Raw genomic sequence first — 12682 nt, forward strand, 5'->3', positions numbered from 1 at the left:
TATAACAAATATGATGTATAAAGTGTGTAGATAAAACATACAATGTATGCATTGTGTATATATAACATATATGATTTATATAATTGTATAGATATAACATATATGATGAATGCAGTGTGTGGATAGAACATATATGATGTATACAGTGTATAGATATAACATATATGATGTCTGCAGTGTGTAGATAGAACATACATGATGTATATAGATCAGTCACCTCTCTTCTCCAGATCTTCTCTCCCGTTGTTGATGTGTGTCTTCAGCCATTCTATACATTCATTCTCCAGATAATTTTTGTCTCTCTCCCCCTTTCTGACCTCCGGTCTGTTCCATCTCTGTGTGGTGATCTGAGCCTCGTTCATGGTTGGGGTGTAGATCAAATTCTTTGTGTCCAAATACACGAAATCTCTCCCGTCATATGCGTGCTGATAATACCCGTCAGTGGTGCCGTCATCTCTCAGCTCACAGCCGTACATCACCGTGGATCCCTGCAGACAGGACAGGAAAATGTTACACAGGAGCATAGTGTGTCATGTATGTAATATGTGCTGTGTAGGAGGTGATGATATTGGGGGATATATGTACACCGGATATATGTATGTAGACAAAGTGCACATATACAGCACAGCGCACTCCTCATAATGACGCTGCCAGTACTACAGATATACAGTATCTCACATAAGTGAGTACACCCCTCACATGTTTGTAAATATTTTATTATATCATTTCATGTGACGACACAGAAGAAATTACACTTTGCTAAAATGTAAAGTAGCGAGTGTACAGCTTGTATATCAGTGTACATTTGCTGTCCCCTCAAAATAACTCAACACACTAATGTCTAAACCGCTGGCAACAAAAGTGAGGACACAATTAAGTGAAAATGTCCAAATTGGGCCCAATTAGCAGTTTTCCCTCCCCGGTGTCATGTGACTCGTTAGTGTTACAAGGTCTCAGGTGTGAATGGGGAGCAGGTGTGTTAAATTTGGTGTTATCGCTCTCACTCTCTCATACTGGTCACTGGAAGTTCAACATGGCACCTCATGGCAAAGAACTCTGAGGATCTGAAAAAAAGAATTGTTGTTTTACATAAAGATGGCCAAGGCTATAAGAAGATTGCCAAGACCCTGAAACTGAGCTGCAGCATGGTGGCCAAGACCATACAGCGGTTTAACAGGACAGGTTCCACTCAGAACAGGCCTCGCCATGGTCGACCAAAGAAGCTGAGTGCACGTGCTCAGCGTCATATCCAGAGATTGTCTTTGGGAAATAGACGTATGAGTGTAAACAAAGTAACAAAATTAAAACAGGCATCACCTCGCCTCATGTGAATAAATCAAATAAACAGAACAATATAGAAAGAAAGAAAAAGAAGAAATCAGAGCTTGGTGTATAATGGGCCTGGAGGTCACCCCGGGTTGTCCATGTCCCCCAAGCACCCAGCACCCCAGTACTGCTGGGGAGGCATATGTCCCCATGTTCTGGTTTCAGAGGGTGGTGCGGCACAGTGTGGTGTGCCACTGGGTGTTGTGCCACTGTGTGGTGTGGCAGTGGGTGAGGCGGCATATGTTGTGGTGCCACCTGGGTATGTGGCACCTGGTGAGGTGGCAGGGGATACTCCTGATAGCCCGCCACATGGGTATTTGGCCCTGTCTGGTGAGTCTGGCCCTTGTGCAGCATCTCAAGCATTATTGTCTGCATGTATCGCCACTGGTCAGGGTCCAGTTGGCGCATCTGATGGCCAGCAAAGTTCATAAAGAGCGTGCTCTCATCCAGCTGTTGTTGCAATGCTGCCGATGCCTGGCTGAGGAAATCATGAATGGCCTTGTCTGTGTGTGGCCTCGGTCCCCTCCTGGATGGAGCCGGAGCAGTGGAAGGTGGAAGCCGGAAGCCGGAAGCCAGAGCCGCAATAAACCTGTCCCTTTCCAAGATCGACCTCATTGTTTACTGCTGCTGTACCCTCCACAATTACCTGAGACAGCAGACGACATCTTACATGCCAACCAACATCCTGGACAACGAGGACCTCTTGAGTGGGATAATGCAGCCAGGGGAATGGAGGAATGACGGTCAGGGCCGGATCTACTCTCCCTGCCGCCCCAAGGCCAGGTTCCGCAATACGCCCCCCTTCCCCCCCAAACATGTGGGAATACATACAAACATGTATTCGCATACCATTATATATATTTGCACACAATAACATGTGGCCTTCATGAACATGTCACATGTCTTTGCTACATGACTCATGTATGTATGTCTTGTGTATAATAAATCTTTCTTCAAGCACACCTGAGTACCAGATGCAATTTCCTGGGAGCATTAGCCACTCTATGATTTCGGACCAGGGGACTGAGTGGGTGGCAACTGTAGCGTGTTGATGGACTGCCAGGGTTCTTCCTCATTGTCCAGGAACCGGAGGCTGTCGAAGTACCACAGCCTTGGAACATAGACATCCTCCGCAGCAGCCCCTGACTTCTGCGAGGAGCGAACCTTATTTTGCTCCTTCCTAAAAACAGTGCGGAGGTTCGCAATTTTCTGCTTCACATATTGTATGTTTAGCCTTGGCCTTGACCACCTTGGCCAACTCTGCCAACTTGGCATAGGCCTCTTGCCTTTTGCTGTGGTCCGAACAATGCTTGGACCTCACCCTCCAAAGACAGGGCAACTGCCTGTACAGCTCTATGGACTGGGGCAGGAAGTCCGGATTGGTAAATTTGTTTGTCATCCTCAATGTCTCCCGAATGGCAACCTGACAAAGAAAAGAGGTGGTAAGAGTCCCATCAATTGCACAGTTCATCCCTTTCATGTGTCACATGTATAGAGGATGTTAACATCCACATTGTAAGAGCAATAACATGGACAGGAAAGGGTTGCATCTAGCTTATTGTCACATTAACCTAATATGTGGACATTTGGGACTAGTGTATTGTCAGGGGGACATGTCATAGCCATTTACAGAGTTGAGGAGTCGGTTAAAACATGCGAGATGCCAGTCCTGAGCGTAGGGCGTACAAGAGTCAAGCATATGTGCATACATCTGCTGGACATATTCCCATGCATATCCCTGTTCCAATGGCTATTGTTTTGGCAGGCTCTTGGATTGGCCTTTAACATTGCTTAGGGCTCAGACTGCCACCCCCCTTCAGCATGCTAAGACCAAGTATTTAGGCACTAGGCAGACCTGTTTTGGGTGGTCGGGGGAAATCATGTGGAAGGAGAGTTTTTAGGGGTTCCATGGACGTGCGACACCTACTGTGTGAGGTGCGTTGTCAAAGCCGCACGCATAATCCAGGCCTCAGGATATACATGGGCATAGTCTGCTAATTGGGCCATGTCCATGTGCACACAAACACCTCTCCACTGCCACACTACAACATGCACATGTTCAAAGGTGTGGGGGCCCCTTAACAGATCATTTTAGTTGTATATGCATGTCCCATCTTTCATTCAGATGAAATTGTACGTACCTGGTGACAAGCGTAGGATTGCAGTATACAGACCAATCTCTGGACGGCATTGTCTGTACCAAGCAACGATCGTAGGTCCACGTGGGTCCGGCTTGACACCCCGGCTTGACACACCCACACCCTTTTATATAGGTCCCGGCGCCACATGGATCAGAACGAAGAGCTGGAGCAGGCAAGTACGATGGAGAAGGCAACCACATACCAGCAGTCCTCAAAGCACAGGGGAAAACCTAGGAAGAAACCTGGAGCCACTGCCATGTCACTGGAAGAGATGGTGGAGATGGTTAGGATCATGGAGAAGGATGATTACGATGGAACACTTAAAAAGTATGCCAACCGCAATATCACGGAGCACAGAATCCTGGATAAGGTGTTTGGGATCTTGGAGGAGAAGTTCAGGGTACAGAGGTCCAAGGATCAATTGAGGAAGAGATGGTCTGATCGTAAGTGGCGGGAGGAGGACCAGTTGCACGGGATTCACAGGATCATTGAGAAAAGTAAGTTTGGGGGGGTACAGATTCTTGCACATGCACATATGCGTTTCAATCTTGCTTTTGCAGGGGTACAGGCCTTGTCATTGCAGACTAGGATGGCATGCACTGATCAAGTGTTTGTGGGTGACAGCGGCTTGGTGCCTCCTTGTTTAGCATGGGTCATATGGCAGACTTATATGTTGACATGTGGCATTGCCTGCATAGGGTACTTGCATGTTGCCTATCTACATGTAACATTCCTCACATTGCATGGGATTGTTTTGTTATAGGAAGGAAAGCTAAAAGGAAGTCCGCCATGATGGACTCTATGAAATCTGGGGACACGCAGACCCAGAGGGTTCAGGGGCCTACGGAGGAAAGGGCGCCAGATGTGGAGTGCGTGAAGGTTGCCAGACCATCAGGGAGCTCAGGTTCTGGTATGTACTGTTCTTCATCTTTCACATGGCATCTTTCACATTGTGATTCTTCTTTTGATATGCACATTCAATTACAGTGTACGTTGCATCCCCGGCCAGGGCAGGGTTCCAGTTGGGAGACAGACAGGCCGGGAGCTATGGAACGAAGTGTAATAAGCAAAAGGCCTGCATGACAAGGGTGGGAAGGGGAACTAGGAGAGAAAGGGTTAAAGAAAAGGGAAAAGTTAATTAGAGGAGAGATACTCACAGGATTGGAGAAGGCTTTACAGGAGGGGCTTCGGAGAGTATCCGGGAAGGAGGAGTTCCAGGAGCCAGCGTGACCGGGAGAAGAAACGGACTTCCCGCCCGCCCTGGTATGGTTTTGATGGTATCAAAGTGTGTCGCAGCACTATGGCGGTTTGGATAGTAGGGTGTAGGGTGGAACATGTGGACAACCCTGGCATGGTTACACAACTGGTCCATGACGCTCCCAGTACGCAGAGAGGGATGCTTGAAAACGAGCCAGAAATCGTTCCTCCACTTCCATTCTCTTTCATTTGGCGCATGTGCTCTGTGCTTTGTGAGATTTCTGATGAACGAGGACACCGCTCACTGTACAATTTTCGTACGATTCGAAAAAGGTTTTCTAGCCTGCCCGATAGACCAAATTCGGCCAGTTGTACAGTAATTGCGGTTGTGCACTTGCAAATCACATGCCGATTATGACAAAACCGCGATCGCGGATGGAAATTGTGTGATAATCGCAAGGTATATGGGCACCTTAATGCTACCAAAAAAAACACCTCTAAGCACACACATACTGTATATCTAAATTGGCCCTCCATGCATTGAAGGCAATGGATCTGCATGGCAGCCAGGCAGATAACATCTTGAATAGAAGAGGTCATCAATGGCAGCCTCCATAGTGCCCTCAGGACGGGTTTCCTATAGGAAGTCGGTGTGATATATTATAATAGGCGCGGTGCTAATTCTGATCAGATGACGGAGGAATTTATTCATCAGTCTGAGATCTTCTAGTAAATCATGAAATGTCTCTCCTGTGTTTTCTCAGCCTGAGGAATAGTTGGTGAATCTCTTCCCTGTATCTGGTGTGTGTGTGTGTAATATAAATGTGGAAGAATTGTCTCACCTCCAGTCTGGTTGAATCGCTTCATCAATGTCTGCACATTGTGCTTGGATGCAGCCTCATTGTTTTGACCTATCTGTGTATTATGTTCCCAGTATTCAGATCCCACTTTCTTCATCCACTCAGTCTTGGGAAGACGCTGATGAGTGTCACTGTTATCATGTACTATCTCCCGATCATCCACATATCCGACTGAAGAGTACACAGGAAGTCCGAATGCCGGAGAGGAGACTCCAGTTCTATAAATCCGCATAGAGTGACTGTCTGAGAGAGACATGGAGACTGTTATATACACATCCTGTTACATCACATCATAATGTATATCATGAAGAGATACAAGTTTCATCACTGACCCAGATTTCTGCTGAATAAGAATATTGGCTCATGTCTACTTTATATGAAGAGAACAATGTACAGAAATAATCCACCCGATGTGAGAGAGATGGGATGTATGTACAATGATCAGACACAACAATCTCCGTATATGATCCGTCATTCCAAACTTTTATCTCTTCCCCCCCACCCACCATGATGTATGTTGGAGTCCCTCCTGCCCTGCTGCAATACCATGGAGGGGAGGAGAGTGTGAAGAGCCTTGGGAAAAGGAATCGGGTCTTGTTTTCAATATTGTACAGATTTGCAGCTTTAATATAAGTTCTGTAGGGCAGTGGTTCTCAACCTGTGTAACCTCAGGACCCAAATTTGTCCTCGGTCATTAAGTTGTGACCCAAGTTGCACTGCAATGGAATGCACAGCATTGTGGTACTGCTCGTTCCGATGCAGGCAATACAACTGTGGGTGTGATGTGCATATGGGGTGCCATTCAAATGAATGGCAATGCAATGCACTTCTCACACCAAAATGCGTGGTAAGTCTGACTGTGTTGTAAGGCACTGTGCAATTAACGCACTGTACTAATGTGAATGGGCCATCCAAAACACACAACCACAGACACAGTCTCACACACACACACAGACACTCCAAAAAAATAATATATATATTTTTTTAAGATCCACCAAGTCTCCATACCTTATGAGAACTGGAGTGGATCTTTAGCCTGGGGTCTGGTGCGGGCCCCTGTACTGTGATGGAGCTCCATCCATATTTGCAGTGCTTGTACAGCTCCCTTGCACACCCTGTAGAGGTGCCGAGAGCCAAAATGCTACATCACACCAGTCCAGGCACCTCTACAGGGCATACGAGGGAGCTGTAAGCAATGCACATATGGATGGAGCCCACCCTACCTTAAGCTGACACTCGGGGCCGGGCAGCAAATTTTGAATGGCTGCTTGGCGCAAGAACTGACAGTGCTGCGCTAGGGGGAGGCTGAGGAGCCTCTCACCTAGAAAAGTGGAAAGCACACGGGGTTGGGCCACAATCCACCAGTTGAGAACCAAGGCTGTAGAACCCCGGTTCTCAACTGGTGGGTCCCTACATGCCTTTCACTGTGCTAAGTGAGAGGCTCCTCAGCCTCCTCCATAGTGCATCACTGTCAGTTCTCAAACCGAGCAGCCATTGAAAATATGCTGCCGGCACCAATGGTCAGCTGGTGGTGAGGTGGGGTGGGGGTATGGGCGTGAGGCAGCTCCATCCATACATGCATTGCTTACAGCTCTGTCAGTGTTTGCGAGGGTCTGTTCAGACTAGTACAGTCCCATGAGATTAACGCGCTGTACCACACAATCGCATTTACTGGTGTGGGATATGTGTTGCGTTGCCATTCATTGGAATGGGACGCCAAATGCACCCCTTGCCCACAGTTCGATCACCCGTACCAAAACACGCAGTATCACAATGCATTCGCATTCCACTTTGGTGCGATTTGGGTCACGACCTAATGACCAAAGACAAATGTGGGTCCTGAGGTTACACAGGTGGAGAACCACTGGTGTAGAGTTAGTCAGACACTCATAGGGCCTGTGGCAGTGCGCACGCCTTCCATACCCTTTGCGATTATCGTACGATCGCGGGATTTCCCGCGATTATCGTACGATAATCGTACAGTGTATGGGCACCTTTAGCCAGCACCCTTCCCATAAGTGCTGTGCACAGGTGTGCAATTAGGTGCTGGCCATTATTAAACAATAGACCCAGGGATGGAGATTTCATCCCTCCCAATTCTCTTAGAAATCTCCCAGTTCCAGGATCCCATGCCAAATCCAGAAATCCTGGGAAGAGCCGCAAAGTCAGCTCTTTCCCAGTACAAGAACTTGTCTCTTGGAATCGCTCAGCCACTCTGGCTGAGAGTCTTGGCTGTCTTCGTTGCCAGCATTGCGACGCACTGCCACAGGCCGGATTTATGAAAGCAAATAAACAATAAGGGATAAATCCCTACAGTACGCCTGCATTGCCGGCTCTATGAGTGTACCAATGTTTGTGCACTAAGGCCCCATTCACACCAAGGAAACAGCGTTTTCACCCATTTCTACACACATTTTTGCATGCGATTACGTGTGTGCATCAAGTCACGCATTTTTGTTACAAAATGCGTTGCAATCTGCCAAAAAGAAGCTTATGTACTTTTTCCAGCGACAGGTGTTTTTCTACGCACAACACTACGCTCAGGTGTGAATGGGGGGTAATGTAGATCAGAAAAATTAGGTTTTTTTTAGAGGTTGTTAATTTTGGAAATTAATAATCTCTAAAAGCATTTGTTTAAAACTAACTCAAAGGCCTCATGTTAATGAGTCAGCCGATCTACATAATTGATCCATGAAGTCCTTCACACAGGAGGGTCTGGAGATGAGGCTCCAAGCAACAGCAGGAAGCACAGGATGTGTTGTATCCTACACCAGGACAAAGTCAGACTCCTCGTCTCCAGCAGTGTGGCCTCAGGTATCAGAATGCTAAGACTCCAGGTACAATATTACGGCCTTGTGCGTAGAGTAGCCAGAGGTTCTTTTTACTTCAGTGATAGGCACGAGAGACTCGTGGCTTGAGGGTCTCATTGGAAAGAGACTAGAAGAAGATGAGGACGGCTGGGACATCTAGCTCTTGATGTGCGTGTTCCATGATTTGGGATTACTGGGACTTGTAGTGCCTTAGTATCCATGAACTGTTGTCCTGCTAAAACACAGACCATTTATACAGACCACCTCCTGCCGTACCATCCCACGTGAATCCCTCTTCTTCTGCGGAATCACCTAAAGCATTAAGTGTGACCCTCCTTTGTTGTACCTTGTTGCTGTTACCCCCTTGCTGTGCCTGGATTGCTGCCCTGAGACCCTGAACTCTACCCATGCTGTGCCCTGCTGCTGTTACCCCTCAGTGCCTGAATTGTTGCCCTGCGTCCCTGGACTCTACCGGCGCTGTGCCTTGTTGCTGTTATCCTTTGCCTTGCCTGAATTCCTGCCCTGTGCCCCTGGACTCTATCCATGGTGTGCCCTGCTGCCGTTACCAATTAGTTGCGCCTGGATTGTTGCCCTGCGTCCCTGGACCGTGCTGTCCCTTACTGTTTTTAGCCCTCTGTTTTGCCTGGATTGCTACTACACTTGCCGTATCCTAATGTTGAGAACCCCTAATAATGAACCCCCTAATAATGAAGGTCCTTTAAACCACTCTTGGTCCTTGTGTGTGTTCTGTGTGTCCCATATCCTCCATCACAGGAGGCTATAGAAATAAATGGGTTTTCTTGTCTTTTGTGTTTCAGAGAGCACAGATAGGGCCCCAAAGTTTCATGGTGTGAACCTTAGGGGAGGAATTAATATGAATTTCCTGAGACAAGTTCTATCTCAACTGGTGCTGTTGCCCATAGCAACCAATCAGCTGACAGGGGGTCTGACCCCTTACCTCTCTATACAAACCTGACAGGGGGTCTGACCCCTCACCTCTCTATATAAACCTGACAGGGGGTCTGACACCACACCTTTCTATACAGACCTGAAAGGGGATCTGACCCCTCACTTCTCTATACAGACCTGACAGGAGGTCTGACCCCTCACCTCTCTATACAAAACCTGACAGGGGGTCTGACCCCTCACCTCTCTATACAGACCTGACCGGGGGTCTGACCCTTCACCTCTCTATACAGATATAGAACAGGAAATAGTTCTGAGCCGTGAGAAGGTGAAATGTCCGGATGATACATTGTAATTGTAAATTGTCCTCTACTTACCACCATATATCCCTGATACCCCCAGAGTAATCAGGATGAGGGGGGTCATCTTCATTCTCCCAGGGAGCCCAAGACACAACACCAGCAACTTTCCCAGAGGGTAGCGTCTCCTTCATGCAGGTTGCCCTGTGATGTCACAGGAAACATGTGGTCAGGAAGCAGTAGGCGGGAAACTCAAGTGAAGAGGAAATGCTACAGTGAGCAAGAGACTGCAAGCCAATCACACGTTCTTCTCTGTCTGCATGTCTCCTCTCCCACTGATTGTCTTGTGTTACATTATATCAGAGCTGTTTACCACTCTCTCTATATATATATATATATATACTGTATATATACCTGCCTCCCTGTATATCTCTAGCTCTCTCTCTCTCCCTTTGTATACTTGCCCCCCTCTCTCGCTCTCTACCTCTCTCTCCCTCCCTCTTCTCTCCCCCTTCTCACCCCCCAATTAGAATAAAAGGGGCGGTCCCTCCTAACCACCTCAGTATTTTGTGTTTTCTCTGGTGGAACAGTAGCATCGTAACTTTTGTTATTTTACCTCAGACCTTCTTGCTAGATAGCAGGGGCCTCCGGTGCCATGCGGCTCTCACTCACAGGGACAGTGGACCTCATGCACGGGACATTTATCCAGGACTGGTTCCCCCAGAGTCCTTATAAAACTGTTTGCCCAGAGGTTTCCCTCCATAATTGAAGGAGATGGCAACTATCCTCACTGGGGTAGTGACTTTAGTTGAGTCCCCTGCTCTGTCCTGCTAGAGGAATTGACGGATTGGGCTCATTGGGCTCTTGGGCCAGGGGCAGAGCTGGGTTACAGCAGGACATCAATACTGTGCCTTATCGGCAATCTACACCGGCAAGGTTGCCAGGAGTAGGGCAGGAGCATGAGTCCAGCTGGCAACGGGTGCGCCACGTTGTCGGACTCTTCATCACAGACTGCTTCTCCTATACTGGGGGTTCAAGGCGCCAGCTCCAAGGAAGACGGATCTACAGTTGACAAGTCCCCCCTACCTATACCCTTCTTGCTTTGGGGACCTACTTCAGTGGGGCAAAGGGTACTTGGCTTGGTTTATGCACCTCTCAGTGGGTTTCTCTCCACTTTGGTGCAGTTTGGTCTCAGGTTTGGCAGGCTCTGAACCCTTCCCTATTTTGATGTAAGTATAGACCTCAGAGGACAAGCCCCTGCCAGCAGAAGCCAACTCACCCTAAGATTTGCTTCCTGCATTGACATTGTTTTTATCCTGGTCCAAGCCTTTCTGCCAGATCTGTGTATCTCCTGAGAGTGACATGCATGAGAGAGAGTCCATGGTCATATCTCTCTCACAGAGACAGTTTCCAGTTGTCTGGCATTGCCTGTACCTCCTGGGCGGAGTGTGACTCTGTCATATTGTGGGACAGCCAATGAGAGGTACTGTAGTGTATGTACAGTACAGCAGCCAATCACTGAGTTTCTCTCAACCAGTGGTGCATGCTGGGACAGGGTACATATACTGGTGGGATTTGCCATGTGCTCAGACTAGCCGGGACCAGCCATGGATTAGGGCTGGGCACTGTTTAGCCTGCCCCCCGGGCTAGACCTAAGGCCTGGGGTGGGCATAGGCTGGTGTGAGGGAAATGTTTCCCTGAGACCTCCAACATGGAGGAGGTCTGTGTAGCTGTTAGAGGAAGAGACCCAGGAACTCAGAGGACTTCAGGAGTATAGCTGTGTCTTTCCTGTTGAGGATCTGTGTTCATCCTTGCTCATCTGCTACATCAGTTGCCATCCGCTGCCTCTCAAGTGAATCTACACTGATATCCCAACCAGGTCTAGTGAGCCTGGAGCTTATGTGAGCGGCTCCTTCGGGCGTAAGCGCTACAGAAGATTATTGTGTGCTGGTTCCACAGTTTTTGCACATGATAAATCTACTCTGGTGTTCCTGCCCAATGGAATCTTGGATGTGCAATGCTTGCATTATGAACAATAAGTTTAGTGAACTAATTGAATGTTCATTAAAGGAGAACTATGGGGTCAGTGTTTTTCCCCATAGTTCTCCTTAGGGTAACGGGAGGACACAAACTAGCGTCCTCCCGTTACCCTAAGCTCAGTATACAGCGAGCATACTGAGGCGCCGCAGCCGGAGTGGATCCCGACATGGACGTCGGGATCCGCCCAGCTCCGTGAGTGACAGCTGGCTCTGCCTCTAGATAGGCAGAGCCAGCTGTCACTCACGGAGCTGGGCGGATCCCGACGTCCATGTCGGGATCCACTCCGGCTGCGGCGCCTCAGTATGCTCGCTGTATACTGAGCTTAGGGGAACGGGAGGACACAAACTAGCGTCCTCCCGTTACCCTAAGGAGAACTATGGGGGCAGTGTTTTTCCCCATAGTTCTCCTTTAAGACCCTTTACTAGTCTTGAACCAGAATACAGAATTTCTATGTTAGGTGAACCATTTTTCAATCTCATTGTCTGGAGACGACGCCATCTTACCTGTGCTTTTCACAGTGCTTCACAAGGCATGTCAGCCCAACCACGCACACAATGATTACAATAGTGATCCCCACAACCAGACCACTTGATGTGTGATGTTTCTTATCTGCAAAGATAATGAAATAAGGACAGGAGTTAAAATGGGAAGTGTAATAAACCCGCACAATATACTTCACTGATTTGCCCCCTTTTGTACTGTTATATATACTATAAAAAGAGTTTGTATGAAAAGAGAAAAATATACATTTTGATCCTGCGAGAAATCCAGCGAGGATCTAACTTTCTCTGTAGCACAGTGAGAGAGGTGTTCTCAGCCCTACACAGTTCAGCTCTGTAGACTATAGAACACCTCTGCTATAATATAGAGATGAGGAGAGGGGCATGTGTTCTGTAGCCCTACCTCACCTTCTGTGCTAGGATGACAAGGCTGCTCCTCTATCAGTGACGTGCGGTACCTTCCGTGCTGGGTGAGGTATTCCCCAGCACGTCCCCATCCAGCCGAAGACCCGCCCCAATCCCACCGAAGACCCACCCCAAGCCTACAGAAGACCCGCCCCCCAACTCCGTCACCCACCCATCTGTGGAGGGGGGGGGGGGGGG

General features: G+C 48.2%; 1 pseudogene; it reads right to left on the reverse strand.

Annotated features, from left to right (window-relative positions):
- The window catches only part of LOC108786540, a 9050-nt pseudogene extending 3290 nt beyond the window's left edge, over positions 1-5760 (reverse strand).
- Between the last annotated feature and the right edge of the window lie 6922 nt (positions 5761-12682).

The sequence above is a fragment of the Nanorana parkeri genome, unplaced genomic scaffold, assembly GCF_000935625.1.
Source record: "Nanorana parkeri isolate BGI_ZX_2015 unplaced genomic scaffold, ASM93562v1 scaffold215, whole genome shotgun sequence".
NCBI lineage: Eukaryota > Metazoa > Chordata > Amphibia > Anura > Dicroglossidae > Nanorana > Nanorana parkeri.